A 27,592-nucleotide genomic window follows, 5' to 3' on the forward strand; every position below is an offset into this window, starting at 1 on the left:
AGTAGACTAGGTTATTTATTACGTGGTTTGTTAGTGATATGCAGATCAAGGTAAAAGCCTCAGCTATAGCCTACATATCATAGATGACCAGCCTAAACCTGTTCAGATCAGTTCACAGAGACCATCAGGTTTATCACCATGATAGGTGATCATAGCTCAAACCTACTCTGAATAATGAATGTCTGACGTCAACCTAACCTTATAATCGTTTGTAGAAAGCCAAGACCAACGAGAGTTTGCCCATCTTTTCTACGTATCAACACTTTTATCCGCCTACTAATGTTACCGAGAAATATGTGCCACAGTTTCAACAGCCAATTGGTAACTGCGTAGGCTACAAACATACTTTTAATTTAATATGAGGAAATCACATAACTTACAGTCACTGGTGCAGCCGTCTGTTTTATTGCAGATGAAGTAGCTTTCATAGGCAACTCATTCAACCAGCCTAAACAACAGAAAATAAAAGATGTCAAACGGTCAAAAGTGAATCCTTTATAGAGCCATATACATTAGAGAGAGGTAAATATATCCTGATAAAGCCATATACATTAGAGGTATATTGCTACAGATGTTGGATCTAAATTTGAGCCAGTTTGCTACAGCAGGAAAATAATCCTGCAGAAACAGTACATTTGAATTATTATGTGATTTATAATTAATTAACATTTTTTAACTGGAAAAGTGGAATTTATCATCTTCAGAAACCTTTTTAAAAGCTTAAATTACTCTCAAATACACGACACATTTTAGTTTTCCTGCAACAGGGTGATCATATTTTTCTTTCTCCATGCTGTGGCCCTCACCAACTGGCTACCTGGCCCATAGAGACTAAAGGACTATGCTGTGGCTCTCACCAACTGGCCACCTGGCCCATAGAGACTAAAGGACTATGCTGTGGCCCTCACCAACTGGCCATCTGGTCCATAGATACTAAAGGACTATGCTGTGGCTCTCACCAACTGGCCCATAGACTGAATTACACTAACAACAAATGAATATATCTCAATCAGGTACGTAGCTAATATTTCATCATGTACCATATTCAGCAATATTTCATCATTCATCATATATATTTAATATATTTACACAAATATACATGGAGTTCATGTATATTTATATGTCCAAATCAACTCTAACAGCCACTGTATTGTATATTAACTGTATTTTTATTTTACCTTTATAGGCAAGTCAGTTAAGAACAAATTCTTATTTTCAATGACTGCCTAGGAACAGTGGGTTAACTGCCTGTTCAGGGGCAGAATGACAGATTTGTACCTTGTCAGCTCGGGGATTTGAACTTGCAACCTTCTGGTTGCTAGTGCACCGCTCTAACCACTAGGCTACCCTGCCAACCCACTATACTGTATATCAACTGTATATCAACTTGTACTGTATATCAACTGTATAAACACTGTACTGTTTATCAACGGTATATCCACTGTACTCTATATCTGTGTATCCTCTGTTCATTCTCTCTTCTCTTACACACGCACAAACTCGTTCTGCGCACATTCCGTATAGTCTGTCAGTCAACCGCTACGTCGACGCTGTTCGAGAATACGCCTTGCAGGATTAGCTGTGCGTCTGTGGAGATTTTTGTGGGTCATGGGGGAAAGAGCAGGAGTTCTAAGATGACTGACAACACAGCTCTTAGCTCCCTCAGTAGATGCCTACTTATTTGTATTGCTTTTAATCTTTTTAAATGAATTTATCTTATTAACACTTTGTTCTAGCCTCTTGATCCTACCTGAGACGCAGATGTCCCAACTAGAACTCTGGAAATGCAAATGCGCTACGCTAAACGCTAATAGTATTAGTTAAAACGCAAACGTTCATTAAAATACACATGCTTGGTATTGAATTAAAGCTACACTCGTTGTGAATCCAGGCACCAAGTCAGATTTTTTAAATGCTTTTCGGCGAAAGCATGAGAAGCTATTATCTGATAGCATGTAACACCCCCAAAAGACCCGTAGGGGATGTAAACAAAAGTAGCATAGTCGGCGCTACAGCAGGAAAATAATCCTGCAGAAACAGTACACAAACCGCACAATAAAATATAAAACATTCATTACCTTTGACCATCTTCTTTCTTGGCACTCCTTGATGTCCCATAATCAATACTGGGTCATATTTTTTTTCGATTAAATCGGTCCATATATAGCCTAGACATCGATCTATGAAAACTGTGTGATAAACGGAAAAAATAGCGTTTCATAACGTAACGTCATTTTTTAAAAGTTAAAAAGTCGACGATAAACTTTCACAAAACACTTCTGAAATACCTTTCTAATGCAACTTTAGGTATTACTACACGTTAATAAGCTATAAAAATCATCAGGAGGCGATGTAAATTCGATAGCTGGTCGTCTGGAAAAAATGTCCGGAAAAACACCGAGCCGATGCATCAAGTTGGTGGTCGGAGGGAATCGGTTCCCTTTGGTCGGTTCTACCAAGAATCAAATCCGAATCAAATGAGAAGACTCTATACATCCTGTGGAAGCTGTAGGTACTGCAACCTCGGCCTCGTTTAATACGGTTCACCTTTAACAATGGGTTGAAGTGGCGCATGGATATTTTTTTCCATCTCCAGTGATCAGATTTCCCTGCGCTTTTCGATGAAACAGACGTTCTGTTATAGTCACAGCCGTGATTTAAACAGTTTTAGAAACGTCTGAGTGTTTTCTATCCACACATACTAATCATATGCATATACTTTATTCCTGGCATGAGTAGCAGGACGCCAAAATGTTGCACGATTTTTCACAGAATGTTCGAAAAAGTAGGGGGTGAAACGCAATGATAATAGCTATGCTCACTCTATCTAGTTGTGTATAATGTTGTATGGAAACTTTGTGTAAACTCTTCTGACTTTATTCTGTCTCTAAATGTTGTCTATCACTAGCAGCACCATATCACCATGTAAAATCTTATGTACACATGTAGGATCTTAATTTGATAACACCCCACTGCAATGCAGGACATTTAAAACGTGTTGTGTATTTCAGGTTTAAAAAGGCTCAAAACCAGAAAATGTCAAGTCATTGAGATATTTTCAATTCTGCTGAGACTAGAGCTCTGTATTTTCTGATGGATGAGGCCTGAGCTGGAATGTGAAGCTAACTGAAGCTGGCTAACTTTAGAGAACCAATATATCTTGCTTGTATCATAGTATACCATTCATGCTACGTTCAGGTTTCAGAATCAGGCATCAACAGCTGTCGTAGGCTACAACCTGGGTTGTATTCATTTGTTTACACCGCAGGCAACATTTTTAAAATGTTGCATAAACAGTTAACTCCAAACACTGATCAACGTGACCTAAATGGTTTCCTTTGCCAAACGTTTTCCTACGGTCTGCACTAATGAATACACACAACCTGTTTTGAGGAAGTGTAAGTTGTTAGGCTTTCCACAATATTTATTTGTCTCTCTTTCACACAACTGAGTGAAAAGAATAAACAGTAGATTATAAAGAGAAAATGTTTGTTTGTTGCTTGTTGTGTTTTAAGCCTGTTATGAGAAGAAAAGTCTATAGGCCTATGATACAGTACACTCTTAGAATAAAGGGTTCCAAACAGGTCCTCTGGCTGTCCCCATAGGAGATTATTTTGGGTTCCAGGTAGAACCCTTATGGCTTCCAGGGAGAACCCTCTGTGGAAAGGGTTCTGTGTGGAACCCAAAAGGGTTCTACCTAGTACCAAAAAGGGTTCTACAATGGGTTATCCTATGGGGACAGCCAAATAAGCCTTTTAGATTCTAGATAGTGTAGGAGCGATCACCCTGGAGCACACAGATGGGCACAGAACAAATTCAACCAACACATCTAATATTTATCAAACATTTAAGGACAATTACAACACTGTCCATCATAAATATAGTTAACTACATGAATACACATATCATCAAATATATGAATACACATAACAATATCATCAACTATATGAATACACATAACAATATCATCAACTATATGAATACACATAACAATATCATCAATTATATGAATACACATAACAATATCATCAACTATATGAATACACATAACAATATCATCAAATATATGAATACACATAACAATCGCTGTCTTACCTTGTATCTCTCTCTCAATAGAAACAGTCTGAAATGATCATTCGGTCGTTGAAAGTTGCTTTTGTTTCCTCTACTCATTTACATATCAGGTTCTGCCTGTTCTCTCTCCCACTCCCTCTCTCTTTATAGCTCTTACAATGTGCCTTGGCATCTTCATCACTGAAACTCCTGCCAAACGAGCCCCATCACCAATCGATAAGCTCCTCCAGAGCAGAATCGCAGTCTCTCCTGGTTTCAGCTCCTCTCTCCCCTGGGGTAGCAGCTCCTCTCTCACCAGGGGTAGCAGCTCCTCTCTCCCCAGGGGTAGCAGCTCCTCTCTCTCCCCAGGGGTAGCAGCTCCTCTCTCACCAGGGGTAGCAGCTCCTCTCTCCCCAGGGGTAGCAGCTCCTCCCTCCCCAGGGGTAGCAGCTCCGCTCTCTCCCCAGGGGTAGCAGCTCCTCTCTCCCCAGCAAAAGCAGCTAAACTCAACAGCTAAATTCATGAATAAAACACCAGTGTATTGCCAAAAAACACTCAAGAACTTCAAACATAGACTCTGACCTGTCCAATGAGCCAAACTGTCTCTCTCCATCATATCATATTATTCTGTTGCTGTCTCTGTGTCTCGTCTGGTGTCTCTCTCCATCATATCCTGTTCTTCTGTTGCTGTCTCTGTGTCTTGTCTGGTATCTCTCTCCATCATATCCTATTCTTCTGTTGTTGTCTCTGTGTCTTGTCTGGTGTCTCTCTCCTTCATATATTCTGCTGCTGTCTGTGTCTTGTCTGGTGTCTCTCTCCATCACATGCTATTCTTCTGTTGCTGTCTCTGTGTCTTGTCTGGTGTCTCTCCCCTTCATATTCTGCTGCTGTCACTGTGTCTTGTCTGGTGTCTCTCTCCATCATATCCTATAATTCTGTTGCTGTCTCTGTGTCTTGTCTGGTGTCTCTCCCCTTCATACCTAATATTCTGCTGCTGTCACTGTGTCTTGTCTGGTGTCTCTCTCCATCATATCCTATAATTCTGTTGCTGTCTCTGTGGCAAGAATAATAATAAAGTGAATAAAGTGGTAATATTTTGAGAATAGACTCTGAATTTAATTGTTAGATTAAATTCTGTTATATTTCTAGATGAATGTAGGGGATGTGTTTAAGTGCATGTCTCTCTGACTACCTGTTGCTGTGCCACTGTTGAAATGGCTCAGTAAATGTCCTGGTAAAACTATAATAAAGTCTGTTATATTTCTAGATGAATGTAGGGGATGTGTTTAAGTGCATGTCTCCCTGACTACCTGTTGCTTGTACCACTGTTGAAATGCCTCAGTAGATGTCCTGGATCTACACAGAATTGGCTTTACTAAAGTTTGTATCAATCACAACTAAAGTTGCCAAATAACTGTTTCAACATAGACACTTCATCTGCTCCGGAATGAGAAATACGTGCTTTATATTTTATTCGGCTAAATTCAATTATATTCTTCTTACTATAAAATCATATAATATAAAAGAATGGCACAGGACTTATAAGCATATCTAGTCAGCTAAATGAACACGCCTACAACCCACGGCATATAGCACAGCCAGATAACATACAGTAGTCGACTCATATTCTGTTCACCTGAAATACATTTTCTTCATATCATGTGTCTTTAGACCTGCCTAAAATAAATTATGGATTTATTGTGATGGTGAATATTAACTTTACACTTTTTAAATGCAGATGTTCCAAAGGTGCTCATCACCAGTTTGTATGAGGCTTGTAGACAGTGGTTTGTATGAGGCTTGTAGACAGTGGTTTGTATGAGACTTGTAGACAATGGTTTGTATGAGACTTGTAGACAGTGGTTTGTATGAGACTTGTATACAGTGGTTTGTATGAGGCTTGTAGACAGTGGTTTGTATGAGGCTTGTAAGACAGCTGAGGCCTGGAGTTGATAAACGTGTTTATGTTAATTGACGGTTATTTACCTTGAGACCAACATGACAATAACCGGCTGACAAAATATCATGATCGCCACAGCTCTAGGTCTGTGTCTGGGCCTCCTACATCATGACCGCTACAGCTCTAGGTCTGTTTCTGGGTCTCCTAAATCATCTTCCCTCCACAATATAACCACATATCTGTTGTTCTTTTCCCCTCCCTTTCTGGCTGCCCTCCCCCTTCCCTTCTCAGTTCAAGTTTGTTTATAATATACACATGATATACACTGTGTACAAAACATTAGGAATACCTGTTTTTTTCCACGACAGACTGACTAGGTGAATCCAGGTGAAAGCTATGATCCCTTATTGATGTCACCTAGGGCTGTGTCGGTCATGATATTTTGTCAGCCGGTGATTGTAATGCAGACTGACAGTCTCATGGAAATTGATCCTTAATTAACATCAATACATTTAGCATTTCCTGGATTCCACGCAAAGACTACAAGCCACTGATGCAGACCTTTGGAACATCTACATTTTAAAAAGTCTAATATATCCATGTAATATAGCCTACACCTTCACAATAACTATATTATTTATTTTAGACAGGTCTAAAGAAACATGACATGAGGAAAATCTATTTCAGAAGAACACACTAAGAATCCAGGCTGTATCCCAACCGGCCGTGATTGGGAGTCCCATAGGGCGGCGCACAATTGGCCCAGCGTCGTCCAGGTTTGGCCAGAGTAGGCCATCATTGTAAATAAGAACTTGTTCTTAACTGACTTGCCCAGTTAATTAAAGGTTAAATAATAATAATAATAAAAATAATTAGGGGTTCAATTTGGAAAGTTGAAATGTAAAAAAGATTCTTACAAGAACCTTTTCATCTTTAGAGTTCCTCTGGTGTCACGCTCCTCGAAAGGAATGGACCAAGGTGCAGCGTGGTAGGCGTACATTTTCCTTTATTAAATGAACACCGAACAAAAACAACAAAATGAACAAACGAAACGTGAAGCTATACAAATAGTTCTGACAGTAAACATAGACAAGATCCCACAAAGCACAATGGGAACATGGCTACCTAAATATGATCCCCAATCAGAGACAACGATAAACAGCTGTTTCTGATTGAGAACCATACCAGGCCAGCATAAACCATTAAATCACCTAGATGACCCACCTAGTCACTATCACGCCCCAACCAACAGAGAATAAACAGCTTTCTATGGTCAGGGCGTGACAGTACCTACTGTCAGCATCTACTATTGGGGGATTGTACCTATTGTCATCAGGAGGTTCTGGACTGTGGACCATCATTGGAGGTTCCAGACTGGAAACTGTCGCCGGAAGCTCTGGACTGGAAACTGTCGCCGGAAGCTCTGGACTGGAAACTGTCGCCAGAAGCTCTAGACTGAAAACTGTCGCCAGAAGCCCTGGACTGGAAACTGTTGCCGGAAGCTCTGGACTGTGGAGGCGCACTGGAGGCCTGATGCGTGGGACCGGGAACAGGTGGCGCCGGGCTGATGACATGCACCTCAGGGCGAGTGCGTGGAGGAGGCACAGGATGCACTGGACTGTGGAGGCGCACTGGAGGCCTGATGCAAGGGCCCAGTACAGGTGATGCCGGCTGATGACATGCACCTCAGGGCAAGTGCGAGGAGGAGGCACAGGAAGCACTGGACTGTGGAGGCGCACTGGAGGTATAAAGCTTAGAGCTGGCACAACCCGTCCTGGCTGGATGCCCACTCTAGCACAGCAAATGCGGGAAGCTGGCACAGAACGCACCGGTCTGTGAAGACGCACTGGGGATACAGTGCGCATCACCGTATAACACGGTGATGGTGACCGGTCACACGCTCCCGACGGTAAAAGCACGGGGAGTTGCCTCAGGTCTAAACCCTGATTCCGCCAATCTCCCCATGTCCCCCCTGGGGGAGCTGCCTCTCGGGGTTCCGTCGTTGACTTAACTCCTCGTACCGTCGCCGTTCCTCCTCTCGCTGCCTCCATCTGCTCACTTGTACGGCGATAATCTCCAGCCTGCGACCAGGGTCCTTCTCCATCCAGGATGTCCTCCCATGTCCACGCCTCCTGGCCACGCTGCTTGGTCCGTTTTTGGTGGGATCTTCTGTCATGCTCGTCGAAAGGAATGGACCAAGGTGCGGCGTGGTAGGCATACATTTTCCTTTATTAAATGAACACCGAACAAAAACAACTAACAAACGAAACGTGAAGCTATACAAATAGTGCTGACAGGCAACTAAACATAGACAAGATCCCACAAAGCCCAATGGGAACATGGCTACCTAAATATGATCCCCAATCAGAGACAACGATAAAGAGCTTTCTCTGATTGGGAACCATACCAGGCCAACATAAACCATTAAATCACCTAGATGACCCACCCTAGTCACTATCACACTCCAACCAACAGAGAATAAACAGCTCTCTATGGCCAGGGCGTGACATCTGGGAACTTTTCCTATCAATGGGTTCACATTTTAACCTTTCCTCATGAATGGGTTCGTATTTAAAACGTTCTCATCATAATTGGTTATTGGAGGAACCTGAAGACGCATAGGTTCCAGGAGGAACCTTTCAATATGCTGGCGCCCTCTTATTATCAATAGTTTCCGCATGACTACTACCACCCATATCAACACTGCATTCTAGTGTCTCTGAACAGCTACTACCACCCACATCAACATTCCATTCCAGGACAGACTGGTAGCTTCACAACAACATTTGCTGGAAAAAAGTTTCCCGAAATTAGTGGTAGTCCCTGTTCTGCATTCTTTAGTGAGAAGAACGTCAAGGAATGTTTGCAAGCTAGCTGGCTAATTTTAGCTAGCTAATGTCAATTACCTCTGGTTAATTATTACATGTTGTAGCAAGCTAATGTCAATTACCTCTTGTAAATTTTTACATGTTGGAGCTAGCTAATGTCAATTACCTCTGGTTAATTATTACATGTTGTAGCTAGTGTGCGATTCTGTGTTTTAGATTTTAGCCGTTACCATATATATGATTAAATATTATCTGATGTCGGCTGTGTGAGGTATCTGCATTTGTGCACTTGAGCTTCATCATGAGATTAAACAACTGCTTGCTACATTTGTCTGTGTGTGTATGTGTGTGTGTGTGTGACAAGAACTGAGTAACATGGTGTGACTTGCAGCGGTGTACTGTTTGCTACATTTGCCTTGCCTATCTGTGTGTGTGACAATATTGAGCACATGGTGTGACTTGCTGCATGTTACAAAGTTGTGGTTAATCAGGTATAAGGGGGGGTGGTTATCACGAGGTTTAACTGAGATGGAAAAATACTGAACAACACAATAACAGGAACTGAGCAACTGTTATAACTAGAGTATAGTACCAACACAGATTTAATCTACACAACAGCAGATGTCGGACTCCAAGGAGCGCCAAGAGGCTAGGACTAGTCTGAGCACCTGCGATAGGCTGAGCAAGTCTAAAACCATGCTCAGCCTCTACTGTGATAGAACTATGTCTTTACAGTATAAGAACAGCTGTTTACGTACATCCTGTCAGTTCTCTGCTTGCCCTGCGTGGTGATACAGTGAACTCGTATATCCGAAAATTGCATTTGCCATTTAATGCTTGAATTTAATTGAAGATAATTAATGACAGATTCTGACTTTTATTCTTCCTGATACCGAATTTGAAAGACGCAACCTTTCACTAGCTAATGTCAATTACCTCTGGTTAATTATTACATGTTGTAGCTAGCTAATGTCAATTACCTCTGGTTAATTATTACATGTTGTAGGTAGCTAACATTTTGACCACATTGGTTCCTGATACCAAATTGGTTCCAAGCCCAAACCAGAGTTCAAACCAGCACTCTGTTTTTACTCAGCTGTATGGGGACAGGACCCCCAACTGCTGTATAGGGACAGGCCCCCCCCCCACATGGTGTATGGGGACAGGACCCCCACCTGCTGTATGGGGACAGGACCCGCTCATGGTGTATTGGGACAGGACCTCCACCTGCTGTTTGGTGACAGGATCGAAGGACGTTGTCTTTTACTTAAATTAAACCCAGTCGGGGGCTGGGAAGGTGGGGGTCCTGCACCCTCACAGCAGGTGGGGGTCTGTCCCCATACAGTAGGTGGGGGTCCTGTCCCCATACAGCAGGTGGGGGGCCTGTCCTCATACAGAAGGTGGGGGGCCTGTCACATAAAATCAGAACCATGAAATTGCATGCCAAAGCAAGGCTCTAATCAAGAGTGGCCCACTGGCTTCACCTAGTGTATTTTCACAGCTATAGAAAAGAATTACAACGCATTTTATCATGTGTGTGTGGACTGTATGTGTGTGTGGAATGTATTTATAATGTTATCTCTTTCTCAATGCATAATACGTTTTATTTTTTTTATTTAAAAGTGTTTTAATATTTGTTTTTTACAGACATTTTAAGACTGGAAGACATACAATTAGAGGTAATTAATTATATTACTATATTGTATTTTATGTAAACTATCTGTATTTGTAAGTAAAAAATGTATATTGTAATATTATGTAAATCTCTACAGGTTACCCTACATTAACACAGGAGGTACCTGAAGTAATTGATGTGGATCAAGAACCAACAACCCCACCAACACCAACACTGCTGGGTAGCCTCGTGGTTAGAGCGTTGGGCTAGTAATGGAAAGGTTTCAAGATCAAATGCCTGAGCTGACAAACTCTGTCATTTGACCCTGAATAAGGCAGATAACCCACCCTTCCTAGGCCATCACTGAAAATAAGAATTTGTTCTTAATTAACTGCCTTGCCTAGTTAAATAAAGGTAAATAAATAAGTGACCTAACCCTCCTGTAGGCCATGAGGATACCTAACCCTCCTACAGCCCCTGCAGGCCATGAGGACACCTAACCCTCCTACAGCCCCTGTAGGCCACGAGGACACCTAACCCTCCTACAGCCACTGCAGGTCATGAGGACAATGAGAAACCTTATTATGATTTTGACCAATTGGAAAATTGTGTAATAAATCAGCTGGGGGACGGTATTGATAGAAGTGTGTATGAATCAGAGACTTGATCATGCAGTTTTGTTATGTGATGATGTTGGATACTCTAGGAGTATTCTCTGGGATAACATTTAGAACGGGCTACAGATGATGTCTTACAGTTTGAAATATGTGGTGATCGTCTGCAGAACACAGTGTCTCTTGTTTCACCTTATAGAGAAGAGGATGTTGAACAATTTATAGTCCTGCTGGAACGTCTTGTTCAATCTAATTTATCCATCATAGCTGGCTAGTGACCTCCGAAATGCTGTAGGTCTCTGTATACAGGAACCTGTGGCTTTCTCTGACAGAGTCACATTAGAACATTTGATGAACATCAAGATTGTGGTTTTATACCATAGTAAGGATAATTCCCTTGAAATTAGTAGAGCTAATTCAGCTCCCTAGAAATTCCAGAACAACTCTCAACCTCATCCTCATATTCTGTAATTTTATGTGCAAAACAAACATTTTGTGTGGTATTACCAACATCCATCATGTTAATCAGGCAACACCAGACAGGAGGGGGGCACTCATGTCAGTATAACTGTTCAGTGTGTCAGGCTACACCAGACAGGGGGGGGGCACTCTTGTCAGTATAACTGTTCAGTCTGTCAGGATGAAAAATGTCTGATGCAAACCGTACAACCAACACCATGTGAGTATTGTCATCTAACATGTCGATCCTTCTACTGCTACGAAAAACACAAACTTGAAACATGGCATCCCAAGGCATGTAAATCTGTAAGCTGGTGTGACATAAGAAATGTCACACACACATAAGAAATGTCCAAAATTCCAAAGCAATTCCAACATTAAAATAGACAACCCCCAACCTCACATATGTGGTATCCTACACTGCCCTGTCTGTAAAGGGCCTTTGAAAAGCAGAGACACTCAAGTGGTTCAAGAAGTGGAACATGAGTGCTGTATTAAGCCATTGGATGAAGATGAACATTCAGAGATGTTTGTGCTTTATGACTAAGTAATCAGGAATCAGGGTTTCACCTGCCTATTTTTGTATCTACCATGACTTCAAGGGTGAAAAGTGGTCGGCAGAGTGCCCAATTGAGCACTACTGTCATGCCCTGGCCATAGAGAGGCTTTTATTCTCTATTTTGGTTAGGCCAGGGTATGACTAGGGTGGGCATTCTGTTATTTTTTCTATGTTTTTGTATTTCTTTGTTTTGGCCGGGTATGTTTCTCAATCAGGGACAGCTGTCTATCGTTGTCTCTGATTGGGAACCATACTTGTGGGTAGTTATTTTCTGTTTAGTGTTTTCTGCACCTGACAGGACTGTTTCGGTTTAGTTTATTCTCTTTGTTATTTTGTTATTAGTGTTCAGTCTAAATAAAAAGCATGAAGACTTACCACGCTGCGCTTTGGTCCGATTCCTCTTCTTCAGACGACGAAAACTGTTACAACTACTCTTTCTTTGTCACGTTCTGACCGTAGTTCCTTTTTATGTCTCTATTTTGGTTTGCTCAGGGCGTGAGTTGGGGTGGGCATTCTAGTTTTTGTTCTATGTTTTGAATTTCTGTGTTGGCCTGGTATGGTTCCCAATCAGAGGCAGCTGTCAATCGTTGTCTCTGATTGAGAACCATACTTAGGTAGCCTGTTCCCACCTGTGTTTGTGGGTAGTTATTTTCTGATTAGTGTGTGTTGCACCTGACGGAGATGTTCGGTCGTCTCTTTGTTATTTTTGCATTTTTAGTGTTCAGTTTCTAATAAACATGACGAACATGTACCACGCTGCGCTTTGGTCCTCACCTTCTTCCACCAATGGCCGTTAAATTCTTAAACATTTCCGAAAACCCCAACCTTTTCCTAATCCTGATCTCTCAGGGTGGTTAGACTTTTGAATGACTTTTGATTTAATTCAATACATTTCATTTAAAAAAATTATACAATGTGACATTCTTTAAACATTTGACGTGAGCATACACCGTGATTATAGGTTCTTAAAGGACACATACTTAAACACTTTGGATATTTTCTAACAAAACAATCTACGGTGCTATCATTACTTCTTAAATCACCATTATACAGAGACATAACATCTTCGAAATAAACTCCACAGACTCTTTGGCATAGTTAGAATACACAGTGTTGACCACAGGTAGAATACAAAGTGTTGACCACAGGTAGAATACACAGTGTTGACCACATGTAGTAGAAAGGTTGTCTTGTACTTGTTTGATGCTGTAGTAGATATTTGATACATTTTCGTCCAAAACTGTTTAATAGATGGGGGGAAATGTGAAAATCCGTGAGGAAAGCCGTAGGAATAAAAAAAAGTTGAGATTTTTCTACCTCCTCCTTCATCTTCTAATGTCACAGCCAATGTTCACCAGGCATGTGTTTAGAATGGGTATCGACAATAAACATGGCCGGTCGATCCTTCCATTTCTCAATAGGTAGTTCATCACAAGCCCATAGTCCACAAAATTGTTTTCCAATCAAGCAGCTCATGAGACCTTCTAGCTCTTGTTTATTCATGTTTTTGCTCAATGATCCTTAATATCTTAAAAATAATAATCCACTCAGACTTGTCTTCAGGCATTCACTTCCAAGATTGAATCAGAGCATAAACAATCATACTAACTGTACAAGCTGAAGGTCTACAGAAACACATTTCCAGCCTGAGGTTACCTTGGGACACCACAGACAGATTTGCTGAGGTGTCTTCTTCCAGTGATAAATTGAAAGCATACAATGTGTAAATTGTGGTTGGAAGGCCTTAGCGGGGACATGATGTCCGTCCTGACAGAGAGCTACGTACTCTGCATTGAAATACAGATTTTTTTTTTTTTATGTAAGCTCCAATGTGATCCACCTCTACGCAGACGACACCATTCTGTATACTTCTGGCCCTTCTTTGGACACTGTGTTAACAACCCTCCAGGCAAGCTTCAATGCCATACAACTCTCCTTCCGTGGCCTCCAATTGCTCTTAAATACAAGTAAAACTAAATGCATGCTCTTCAACCGATCGCTGCCTGCACCTGCCCGCCTGTCCAACATCACTACTCTGGACGGCTCTGACTTAGAATACGTGGACACCTACAAATACCTAGGTGTCTGGTTAGACTGTAAAACTCTCCTTCCAGACCCACATCAAACATCTCCAATCCAAAGTTAAATCTAGAATTGGCTTCCTATTTCGCAGCAAAGCATCCTTCACTCATGCTGCAAAATATACCCTTGTAAAACTGACATCCTACCAATCCTCGACTTCGGCGATGTCATTTGCAAAATAGCCTCCAATACCTTACTCAACAAATTGGATGCAGTCTATCACAGTGCCATCCATTTTGTCACCAAAGCCCCATATACTACCCACCATTGCGACCTGTACGCTCTCATTGGCTGGTCCTCGCTTCATACTCGTCGCCAAACCCACTGACTCCATGTCATCTACAAGACCCTGCTAGGTAAAGTCCCCCCTTATCTCAGCTCGCTGGTCACCATAGCATCACCCACCTGTAGCACAAGCTCCAGCAGGTATATCTCTCTGGTCACCCCCAAAACCAATTATTTATTTGGCCGCCTCTCCTTACAGTTCTCTGCTGCCAATGACTGGAACGAACTACAGAAATCTCTGAAACTGGAAACACTTATCTCCCTCACTAGCTTTAAGCACCAGCTGTCAGAGCAGCTCACAGATTAACTGCACCTGTACATAGCCCACTTATAATTTTGCCCAAACAACTACCTCTTTCCCTACTGTATTTATTTTATTTATTTATTTTGCTCCTTTGCACCCCATTATTTTTTATTTCTACTCTGCACATTCTTCCACTGCAAATCTACCCTTCCAGTGTTTTACTTGCTATATTGTATTTACTTTGCCACCATGGCCTTTTTTGCCTTTACCTCCCTTATCTCACCTCATTTGCTCACATCTTATATAGACTTGTTTCTACTGTATTATTGACTGTATGTTTGTTTTACTCCATGTGTAACTCTGTGTCATTGTATGTGTCAAACTGCTTTGCTTTATCTTGGCCAGGTCGCAATTGTAAATGAGAACTTGTTCTCAACTTGCCTACCTGGTTTAAATAAAGGTGAAATAAATCAAATAAAAATAAATAGCTTGCGGTGTAAAAGAGCCATGTTGATTGTTTTTTCAGTAAATTCTTCTGAGTATCTTTTTGCAGTTTTAGTTGGAGACCTCCTCACTTTACGGTATCTTTGACTTACTGACGTTCTTCTAGTGGTTGACCTCCACTTTAAGGGTGGGCATAAGTATGCTTTGATCTTCAAGACAACAGCATGAGATCTGAGACTTCTTGATGCTCAGGATCTGATGACACACGTTGAGTTACAGCATTAGCCACCACCTCACTTACTATATTATTGGATGCTGATTTTAAATTAGGTTTGGCTATGCTAATGACTCTATTCATAAAGGGTATAGTCATCCTAAATAGGTTACGAAATATACCCCCTATCCCTGAAACATACATAGTCAGAGTTTCATGATAACCTTGGGGTGAATGGTTGAATCCCTGAGCTGACAAGGTAAAAATGTGTTGTTCTGCCCCTGAACAAGGCAGTTAACCCACTGTTCCTAGGCTGTCATTGTAAATAAGAATAGTTCAATTAAAATACCTGGGTAATCCATTACCCACCTGATCAAAATAGTATGATACATAGTGTATAGAGATGGTGGTTGTGTACCATAACGATTGTTTATTATGATTATATGTCATGTTTTTTTAGATATGTGGTGAAGCTTTGACAGGTCTAAAGTGGAGTTTTACTATCACTTTACCATAAATAACCACTATGCAATAAAATGCTAATTAATTATTTAAAAATCATACAATGTGATTTTCTGGATTTTTGTTTTAGATTCCGTCTCTCACAGTTGAAGTGTACCTATGATAAAAATGACAGACCTCTAAATGCTTTGTAAGTAGGAACCAGGCAAGGCAGTCATTAGAAAAACCGAGGCTACTGAGTCTGCCGATAAGAATATGGTGAGCCTTGGCCAGGTCGATGAAGACGGCTTCACAGTACTGTCTTTTATCGATGGCGGTTATGATATCGTTTAGTACCTTGAGCGTGGCTGAGGTGCACCCGTGACCGGCTCGGAAACCAGATTGCACAGCGGAGAAGGTACGGTGGGATTCGAGATGGTCAGTGATGGTCAAGTTTGTTGACTTGGCTTTCGAAGACCTTAGATAGGCAGGGCAGGATGGATATAGGTCTGTAACAGTTTGGGTCCAGGGTGTCTCCCCTTTGAAGAGGGGGATGACTGCAGCAGCTTTCCAATCCTTGGGGATCTCAGACGATATGAAAGAGAGGTTGAACAGGCTGGTAATAGGGGTTGCGACAATGGCGGCGGATAGTTTCAGAAATAGAGGGTCCAGATTGTCAAGCCCAGCTGATTTGTACGGGTCCAGGTTTTGCAGCTCTTTCAGAACATCGGCTATCTGGATTTGGAGAAGCTGGAGAGGCTTGGGCGAGTAGCTGCGGGGGGGGGGCGGAGCTGTTGGCCGAGGTTGGAGTAGCCAGGAGGAAGGCATGGCCAGCCGTTGAGAAATGCTTGTTGAAGTTTTCGATAATCATGGATTTATCGGTGGTGACCGTGTTACCTAGCCTCAGTGCAGTGGGCAGCTGGGAGGAGGTGCTCTTATTCTCCAAGGACTTTACAGTGTCCCAGAACATTTTGGAGTTAGAGCTACAGGATGCAAATTTCTGCTTGAAGAAGCTGGCCTTTGCTTTCCTGACTGACTGCATGTATTGGTTCCTGACTCCCCTGAACAGTTGCATATCACGGGGACTATTCGATGCTATTGCAGTCCGCCACAGGATGTTTTTGTGCTGGTCTAGGGCAGTCAGGTCTGGAGTGAACCAAGGGCTATATCTGTTCTTAGTTCTGCATTTTTTTGAACGGAGCATGCTTATCTAAAATGGTGAGGAAGTTACTTTTAAAGAATGACCAGGCATCCTCAACTGACGGAATGAGGTCAATATCCTTCCAGGATACCCGGGCCAGGTCGAATAGAAAGGCCTGCTCGCAGAAGTGTTTTAGGGAGCGTTTGACAGTGATGAGGGGTGGTCGTTTGACTGCGGACCCGTAGCGGATACAGGCAATGAGGCAGTGATCGCTGAGATCCTGGTTGAAGACAGCGGAGGTGTATTTGGAGGGCCAGTTGGTCAGGATAACGTCTATGAGGGTACCCTTGTTTACAGATTTAGGGTTGTACCTGGTGGGTTCCTTGATGATTTGTGTGAGATTGAGGGCATCTACCTTAGATTGTAGGACTGCCGGGGTGTTAAGCATATCCCAGTTTAGGTCACCTAACAGAACAAACTCTGAAGCTAGATCAAATCAAATAAACGTATTTATATAGCCCTTCGTACATCAGCTGATATCTCAAAGTGCTGTACAGAAACCCAGCCTAAAACCCCAAACAGCAAGCAATGCAGGTGTAGAAGCACGGTGGCTAGGAAAAACTCCCTAGAAAGGCCAAAACCTAGGAAGAAACCTAGAGAGGAACCAGGCTATGTGGGGTGGCCAGTCCTCTTCTGGCTGTGCCCGGTGGAGATTATAACAGAACATGGCCAAGATGTTCAAATGTTCATAAATGACCAGCATGGTCGTATAATAATAAGGCAGAACAGTTGAAACTGGAGCAGCAGCACAGTCAGGTGGACTGGGGACAGCAAGGAGTCATCATGTCAGGTAGTCCTGGGGCATGGTCCTAGGGCTCAGGTCCTCCGAGAGAGAGAGAGAGAGAGAGAGAAAGAGAGAATTAGAGAATGCACACTTAGATTCACACAGGACACCGAATAGGACAGGAGAGGTACTCCAGATATAACAAACTGACCCTAGCCCCCCGACACATTAACTACTGCAGCATAAATACTGGAGGCTAAGACAGGAGGGGTCAGGAGACACTGTGGCCCCATCCGAGGACACCCCCAGACAGGGCCAAACAGGAAGGATATAACCCCACCCACTTTGCCAAAGCACAGCCCCCACACCACTAGAGGGATATCTTCAACCACCAACTTACCATCCTGAGACAAGGCTGAGTATAGCCCACAAAGATCTCTGCCATGGCACAACCCAAGGGGGGGCGCCAACCCAGACAGGATGACCACATCAGTGAATCAACCCACTCAGGTGACGCACCCCTTCCAGGGACGGCATGAGAGAGCCCCAGTAAGCCAGTGACTCAGCCCCTGTAAAAGATGCGCCATCTTTTCTACGTATCAACACTTTTATCCGCCCTACTAATGTTACCGAGAAATATGTGCCACAGTTTCAACAGCCAATTGGTAACTGCGTAGGCTACAAACATACTTTTAATTTAATATGAGGAAATCACATAACTTACAGTCACTGGTGCAGCCGTCTGTTTTATTGCAGATGAAGTAGCTTTCATAGGCAACTCATTCAACCAGCCTAAACAACAGAAAATAAAAGATGTCAAACGGTCAAAAGTGAATCCTTTATAGAGCCATATACATTAGAGAGAGGTAAATATATCCTGATAAAGCCATATACATTAGAGAGGTATATATATCCTGATAAAGCCATATACATTAGAGGTATATTGCTACAGATGTTGGATCTAAATTTGAGCCAGTTTTCTACAGCAGGAAAATAATCCTGCAGAAACAGTACATTTGAATTATTATGTGATTTATAATTTTTAATTAACATTTTTTAACTGGAAAAGTGGAATTTATCATCTTGTGGTTAACACAGTGACAACTAAACAGAGATCCGGCATGTTGGTTGTGGTTAAAACAGTGACAACTAAACAGAGATCCAACATGTTGGTTGTGGTTAAAAAGTGACAACTAAACAGAGATCCAACATGTTGTTTGTGGTTAACACAGTGATTCACTGTGGCCTGCCAACATCGACCCGTCAATCCATGTCCTCACCGTCATTGCTGGCGACTGCAAAACAATGTCTTGCAATAAATGCCTCGTTGGTCTAGGGGTATGATTCTCGCTTTGGGTGCAAGAGGTCCCGGGTTCAAATCCCGGACGAGCCCTTTTAAAGAGCCTTTAACAATCTGAGACAGGCGGATCTTTGGCAACTGGTTGGAGGGGCGACTGCCACCACTGGAGCGCAGGACCAGGTGGATGAGTGATTAAGGCAATGGACTGCTGATCCATTGTGCTGTGCACTAGTGGCTTCCACATTGCACAACATTTATTAATTTCTTCCTTGATTAAAAAATCTGTCATTTTACCGGGACATAGGTTACCTTCAGACGAGTCCGGTGACACTTGTGGGGGACGTAGAGAAAAACTGAGAACAGCATTGTGTTTGTGAGAGTCTCCCCTTTCCATAGAATGTTCAAACTATGTTGTAGGTCAAACCGATCGGAAGCTACAGACATTTGTATGAGAAGACAGATTTTAGGGATGTGTCATGTTTTGACAAATATTGCTCTCGCTCAGCCACATTTCACCAAAGATGCAGAGATGTGACATCAGCGGTTATTGTAGGATTGAGAAGCATCCAGTGCAAAATACGTGACATTTCTAGTTTAATACTGACAGATTCCAATTTTTTTAATTTTTTTATTCACATACCGGTGCTTCAATCGGACCAAAATTAAATGAGATCCAATTGATTTTGATGTCTACTTTTTCATTGTTAAAATCTACATTTAGCTCTTTCTTAATTTGTTTCTTGCTGTTACAGCTGATGAAGATTGAATCTGAAAGACTCAGCAGATGAATTACAGAGTATTTGAACTGAAACCTGGTCAACTGCTTGGAAGATAGCTATGCTCAGAAGAATACCACCAACACTCACGTGATTCACTGTGGCCTGGCAACATCGACCCGTCAATCCATGTCCTCACCGTCATTGCTGGCGACTGCAAAACAATATCTTGAAATAAATGGCTCGTTGGTCTAGGGGTATGATTCTCGCTTTGGGTGCGAGAGGTCCCGGGTTCAAATCCCGGACGAGCCCTTTTAAAGAGCCTTTAACAATCTGAGACAGGCGGATCTTGGGCAACTGGTTGGAGGGTCGACTGCCACCACTGGAGCGCAGGACCAGGTGGATGAGTGATTAAGGCAATGGACTGCTGATCCATTGTGCTCTGCACTCGTGGCTTCAGCATCGCACAACATTTATTAATTTCTTCCTTGATTAAAAAATCTGTCATTTTACCGGGACATAGGTTACCTTCAGACGAGTCCGGTGACACTTGTGGGGGACGTAGAGAAAAACTGAGAACAGCATTGTGTTTGTGAGAGTCTCCCCTTTCCATAGAGTTCAAACTATGTTGTAGGTCAAACCGATCGGAAGCTACAGACATTTGTATGAGAAGACAGATTTTAGGGATGTGTCATGTTTTGACAAATATTGCTCTCAACTAAACAGAGATCCAACATGTTGGTTGTGGTTAACACAGTAACAACTAAACAGAGATCCAACATGTTGGTTTTGGTTAACACAGTGACAACTAAACAGAGATCCAACATGTTGGTTGTGGTTATCACAGTGACAACTAAACAGAGATCCGGCATGTTGGTTGTGGTTAAAACAGTGACAACTAAACAGAGATCCAACATGTTGGTTGTGGTTAAAAAGTGACAACTAAACAGAGATCCAACATGTTGGTTGTGGTTAACACAGTGACAACTAAACAGAGATCCAACATGTTGGTTGTGGTTAACACAGTGACAACTAAACAGAGATTGAACATGTTGGTTGTGGTTAACACAGTGACAACTAAACAGAGATCCGGCATGTTGGTTGTGGTTAACACAGTGACAACTGAACAGAGATCCAACATGTTGGTTGTGGTTAAACACAGTGACAACTAAACAGAGATCCAACATGTTGTTTGTGGTTAACACAGTGACAACTAAACAGAGATCCAACATGTTGGTTGTGGTTAACACAGTGACAACTAAACAGAGATCCAACATGTTGGTTGTGGTTAACACAGTGACAACTAAACAGAGATCCAACATGTTGGTTGTGGTTAACACAGTGACAACTAAACAGAGATCCAACATGTTGGTTGTGGTTAACACAGTGACAACTAAACAGAGATCCAACATGTTGGTTGTGGTTAACACAGTGACAACTAAACAGAGATCCAGCATGTTGGTTGTGGTTAACACAGTGACAACTAAAACAGAGATCCAGCATGTTGGTTGTTCCCCAATCAGAGACAGCGATAAACAGCTGCCTCTGATTGGGATCCATATTCGGCCACCATAGACATACAAATCATCTAGATCTACAAAAACCCTATGCATAGAAAAAACCTAGACAATACAAAAACTAACATGCCCACCCTAGTCACACCCTTACCTAACCAAAATAATAAAGAAAACAGAGATATCTCAGGTCAGGGCGTGACACAGACATATCTAACCAGTCAGGTGATTTAATGCAATCACATGAACATGTAGTTGTGACATTTCATCTCCATGGTAACTGTCAATAATAATAGTAAGTTACTGTTTGTTAAGGTAGTTATAGACCATACAGCAACACAAGGCCATGTCTCACAATTATTTGTATTCATTAAAAGTAGTAGGCTATTTATTGTCTTTCAATCTGTTATTTTCTAAATATTTCTGAGAATATAGACAGAAGGGCTAAAAGAGACATAATTGATGTGAGGGGGAAATCATTAATCTATTCAAAAAGTAAGATATTGTATATTATGTAAAGTAGGCTAGGTTATAATGTATAGTAGTGGGTTGTTAGTGATATGTAGATGTTATATTATGTAAAGTAGACTAGGTTATAATGTATAGTAGTGGGTTGTTAGTGATATATAGATGATATATTATGTAAAGTAGACTAGGTTATTTATTACGTGGTTTGTTAGTGATATGCAGATCAAGGTAAAAGCCTCAGCCTATAGCCTACATATCATAGATGACCAGCCTAAACCTGTTCAGATCAGTTCACAGAGACCATCAGGTTTATCACCATGATAAGTGATCATAGCTCAAACCTACTCTGAATAATGAATGTCTGACGTCAACCTAACCTTATAATCGTTTGTAAGAAAGCCAAGACCAACGAGTTTGCCCATCTTTTCTACGTATCAACACTTTTATCCGCCTACTAATGTTACCGAGAAATATGTGCCACAGTTTCAACAGCCAATTGGTAACTGCGTAGGCTACAAACATACTTTTAATTTAATATGAGGAAATCACATAACTTACAGTCACTGGTGCAGCCGTCTGTTTTATTGCAGATGAAGTAGCTTTCATAGGCAACTCATTCAACCAGCCTAAACAACAGAAAATAAAAGATGTCAAACGGTCAAAAGTGAATCCTTTATAGAGCCATATACATTAGAGAGAGGTAAATATATCCTGATAAAGCCATATACATTAGAGAGGTATATATATCCTGATAAAGCCATATACATTAGAGGTATATTGCTACAGATGTTGGATCTACATTTGAGCCAGTTTGCTACAGCAGGAAAATAATCCTGCAGAAACAGTACATTTGAATTATTATGTGATTTATAATTAATTAACATTTTTTAACTGGAAAAGTGGAATTTATCATCTTGTGGTTAACACAGTGACAACTAAACAGAGATCCAACATGTTGGTTGTGGTTAACACAGTAACAACTAAACAGAGATCCAACATGTTGGTTGTGGTTAACACAGTGACAACTAAACAGAGATCCAACATGTTGGTTGTGGTTAACACAGTGACAACTAAACAGAGATCCAACATGTTGGTTGTGGTTAACACAGTGACAACTAAACAGAGATCCAACATGTTGTTTGTGGTTAACACAGTGACAACTAAACAGAGATCCAACATGTTGGTTGTGGTTAACACAGTGACAACTAAACAGAGATCCAACATGTTGGTTGTGGTTAACACAGTGACAACTAAACAGAGATCCAACATGTTGGTTGTGGTTAACACAGTGACAACTAAACAGAGATCCAACATGTTGGTTGTGGTTAACACAGTGACAACTAAACAGAGATCCAACATGTTGGTTGTGGTTAACACAGTGACAACTAAACAGAGATCCAACATGTTGGTTGTGGTTAACACAGTGACAACTAAACAGAGATCCAACATGTTGGTTGTGGTTAACACAGTGACAACTAAACAGAGATCCAACATGTTGGTTGTGGTTAACACAGTGACAACTAAACAGAGATCCAACATGTTGGTTGTGGTTAACACAGTGACAACTAAACAGAGATCCAACATGTTGGTTGTGGTTAACACAGTGACAACTAAACAGAGATCCAACATGTTGGTTGTGGTTAACACAGTGACAACTAAACAGAGATCCAACATGTTGGTTGTGGTTAACACAGTGACAACTAAACAGAGATCCAACATGTTGGTTGTGGTTAACACAGTGACAACTAAACAGAGATCCAACATGTTGGTTGTGGTTAACACAGTGACAACTAAACAGAGATCCAACACTAACACAGTGACAACTAAACAGAGATCCAACATGTTGGTTGTGGTTAAACACAGTGACAACTAAACAGAGATCCAACATGTTGGTTGTGGTTAACACAGTGACAACTAAACAGAGATCCAACATGTTGGTTGTGGTTAACACAGTGACAACTAAACAGAGATCCAACATGTTGGTTGTGGTTAAACACAGTGACAACTAAACAGAGATCCAACATGTTGGTTGTGGTTAACACAGTGACAACTAAACAGAGATCCAACATGTTGGTTGTGGTTAACACAGTGACAACTAAACAGAGATCCAACATGTTGGTTGTGGTTAACACAGTGACAACTAAACAGAGATCCAACATGTTGGTTGTGGTTAACACAGTGACAACTAAACAGAGATCCAACATGTTGGTTGTGGTTAACACAGTGACAACTAAACAGAGATCCAACATGTTGGTTGTGGTTAACACAGTGACAACTAAACAGAGATCCAACATGTTGGTTGTGGTTAACACAGTGACAACTAAACAGAGATCCAACATGTTGGTTGTGGTTAACACAGTGACAACTAAACAGAGATCCAACATGTTGGTTGTGGTTAACACAGTGACAACTGAACAGAGATCCAGCATGTTGGTTGTGGTTAACACAGTGACAACTAAAACAGAGATCCAGCATGTTGGTTGTTCCCCAATCAGAGACAGCGATAAACAGCTGCCTCTGATTGGGATCCATATTCGGCCACCATAGACATACAAATCATCTAGATCTACAAAAACCCTATGCATAGAAAAAACCTAGACAATACAAAAACTAACATGCCCACCCTAGTCACACCCTTACCTAACCAAAATAATAAAGAAAACAGAGATATCTCAGGTCAGGGCGTGACACAGACATATCTAACCAGTCAGGTGATTTAATGCAATCACATGAACATGTAGTTGTGACATTTCATCTCCATGGTAACTGTCAATAATAATAGTAAGTTACTGTTTGTTAAGGTAGTTATAGACCATACAGCAACACAAGGCCATGTCTCACAATTATTTGTATTCATTAAAAGTAGGCTATTTATTGTCTTTCAATCTGTTATTTTCTAAATATTTCTGAGAATATAGACAGAAGGGCTAAAAGAGACATAATTGATGTGAGGGGGAAATCATTAATCTATTCAAAAAGTAAGATATTGTATATTATGTAAAGTAGGCTAGGTTATAATGTATAGTAGTGGGTTGTTAGTGATATGTAGATGTTATATTATGTAAAGTAGACTAGGTTATAATGTATAGTAGTGGGTTGTTAGTGATATATAGATGATATATTATGTAAAGTAGACTAGGTTATTTATTACGTGGTTTGTTAGTGATATGCAGATCAAGGTAAAAGCCTCAGCCTATAGCCTACATATCATAGATGACCAGCCTAAACCTGTTCAGATCAGTTCACAGAGACCATCAGGTTTATCACCATGATAAGTGATCATAGCTCAAACCTACTCTGAATAATGAATGTCTGACGTCAACCTAACCTTATAATCGTTTGTAGAAAGCCAAGACCAACGAGAGTTTGCCCATCTTTTCTACGTATCAACACTTTTATCCGCCTACTAATGTTACCGAGAAATATGTGCCACAGTTTCAACAGCCAATTGGTAACTGCGTAGGCTTACAAACATACTTTTAATTTAATATGAGGAAATCACATAACTTACAGTCACTGGTGCAGCCGTCTGTTTTATTGCAGATGAAGTAGCTTTCATAGGCAACTCATTCAACCAGCCTAAACAGAAAATAAAAGATGTCAAACGGTCAAAAGTGAATCCTTTATAGAGCCATATACATTAGAGAGAGGTATATATATCCTGATAAAGCCATATACATTAGAGGTATATTGCTACAGATGTTGGATCTACATTTGAGCCAGTTTGCTACAGCAGGAAAATAATCCTGCAGAAACAGTACATTTGAATTATTAGGTGATTTATAATTAATTAACATTTTTTAACTGGAAAAGTGGAATTTATCATCTTGTGGTTAACACAGTGACAACTAAACAGAGATCCAACATGTTGGTTGTGGTTAACACAGTGACAACTAAACAGAGATCCAACATGTTGGTTGTGGTTAAACACAGTGACAACTAAACACAGTGACAACTAAACAGAGATCCAACATGTTGGTTGTGGTTAACACAGTGACAACTAAACAGAGATCCAACATGTTGGTTGTGGTTAACACAGTGACAACTAAACAGAGATCCAACATGTTGGTTGTGGTTAACACAGTGACAACTAAACAGAGATCCAACATGTTGGTTGTGGTTAACACAGTGACAACTAAACAGAGATCCAACATGTTGGTTGTGGTTAACACAGTGACAACTAAACAGAGATCCAACATGTTGGTTGTGGTTAACACAGTGACAACTAAACAGAGATCCAACATGTTGGTTGTGGTTAACACAGTGACAACTAAACAGAGATCCAACATGTTGGTTGTGGTTAACACAGTGACAACTAAACAGAGATCCGGCATGTTGGTTGTGGTTAAAACAGTGACAACTAAACAGAGATCCAGCATGTTGGTTGTGGTTAACACAGTGACAACTAAACAGAGATCCAACATGTTGGTTGTGGTTAACACAGTGACAACTAAACAGAGATCCAACATGTTGGTTGTGGTTAACACAGTGACAACTAAACAGAGATTAGTATATGCCATTATAGTACTTAGTAGCATTTTGATAATTTAAAAAATAAAATGTTTTGCTGTATTATTTTGTATTAGGTATTATACACTGCTCAAAAAAATAAAGGGAACACTAAAATAACACATCCTAGATCTGAATGAATGAAATATTCCTATTAAATACTTTTTTCTTTACATAGTTGAATGTGCTGACAACAAAATCACACAAAAATTATCAATGGAAATCAAATTTATCAACCCATGGAGGTCTGGATTTGGAGTCACACTCAAAATTAAAGTGGAAAACCAAGTCAAATGAGGCTCAGTAGTGTGTGTGGCCTCCACGTGCCTGTATGACCTCCCTACAACTCCTGGGCATGCTCCTGATGAGGTGGCGGATCGTCTCCTGAGGGATCTCCTCCCAGACCTGGACTAAAGCATCCGCCAACTCCTGGACAGTCTGTGGTGCAACGTAGCATTGGTGGATGGAGCGAGACATGATGTCCCAGATGTGCTCAATTGGATTCAGGTCTGGGGAACGGGCGGGCCAGTCCATAGCATCAATGCCTTCCTCTTGCAGGAACTGCTGACACACTCCAGCCACATGAGGTCTAACATTGTCTTGCATTAGGAGGAACCCAGGGCCAACCGCACCAGCATATGGTCTCACAAGGGGTCTGAGGATCTCATCTCGGTACCTAATGGCAGTCAAGCTACCTCTGGCGAGCACATAGAGGGCTGTGCGGCCCCCCCAAAGAAATGCCACCCCACACCATGACTGACCCACCGCCAAACCGGTCATGCTGGAGGATGTTGCAGGCAGCAGAATGTTCTCCACGGCGTCTCCAGACTGTCACGTCTGTCACATGTGCTCAGTGTGAACCTGCTCTCATCAGTGAAGAGCACAGGGCGCCAGTGGCAAATTTGCCAATCTTGGTGTTCTCTGGCAAATGCAAAACGTCCTGCACGGTGTTGGGCTGTAAGCACAACCCCCACCTGTGGACGTCGGGCCCTCATACCACCCTCATGGAGTCTGTTTCTGACCGTTTGAGCAGACACGTGCACATTTGTGGCCTGTTGGAGGTCATTTTGCAGGGCTCTGGCAGTGCTCCTCCTGCTCCTCCTTGCACAAAGGCGGAGGTAGCGGTCCTGCTGCTGGGTTCTTGCCCTCCTACAGCCTCTTCCATGTCTCCTGATGTACTGGCCTGTCTCCTGGTAGCGCCTCCATGCTCTGGACACTACGCAGACAGACTCAGCAAACCTTCTTGCCACAGCTCGCATTGATGTTCCATCCTGGATGAGCTGCACTACCTGAGCCACTTGTGTGGGTTGTAGACTCCGTCTCATGCTACCACTAGAGTGAAAGCACTGCCAGCATTCAAAGTGACCAAAACATCAGCCAGGAAGCATAGGAACTGAGAAGTTGTCTGTGGTTATCACCTGC

At 41.6% G+C, this 27,592-nt stretch overlaps 1 protein-coding gene, 1 long non-coding RNA gene and 2 other non-coding genes across 4 annotated transcripts in view; 3 read left to right on the forward strand and 1 right to left on the reverse strand.

Moving 5' to 3' along the window:
* The window catches only part of hmbsa (hydroxymethylbilane synthase a), a 55,447-nt gene that overhangs the window by 8,290 nt on the left and 19,565 nt on the right, over positions 1-27,592 (forward strand). The gene's annotated exons all lie outside the window — the stretch shown is intronic.
* Positions 200-25,242, reverse strand: LOC121841381. The gene is made up of 4 exons (XR_006080381.1): positions 25,173-25,242; positions 22,220-22,287; positions 18,388-18,455; positions 200-448 (listed from the first exon to the last, which is right to left on the reverse strand). It is a non-coding gene; the product is annotated as an uncharacterized LOC121841381 (long non-coding RNA).
* trnap-ugg lies at positions 18,985-19,056 on the forward strand. The gene has a single exon. It is a non-coding gene; the product is annotated as a tRNA-Pro (tRNA).
* On the forward strand, positions 19,920-19,991 carry trnap-ugg. The gene has a single exon. It is a non-coding gene; the product is annotated as a tRNA-Pro (tRNA).

The sequence above is a fragment of the Oncorhynchus tshawytscha genome, linkage group LG30, assembly GCF_018296145.1.
Source record: "Oncorhynchus tshawytscha isolate Ot180627B linkage group LG30, Otsh_v2.0, whole genome shotgun sequence".
NCBI lineage: Eukaryota > Metazoa > Chordata > Actinopteri > Salmoniformes > Salmonidae > Oncorhynchus > Oncorhynchus tshawytscha.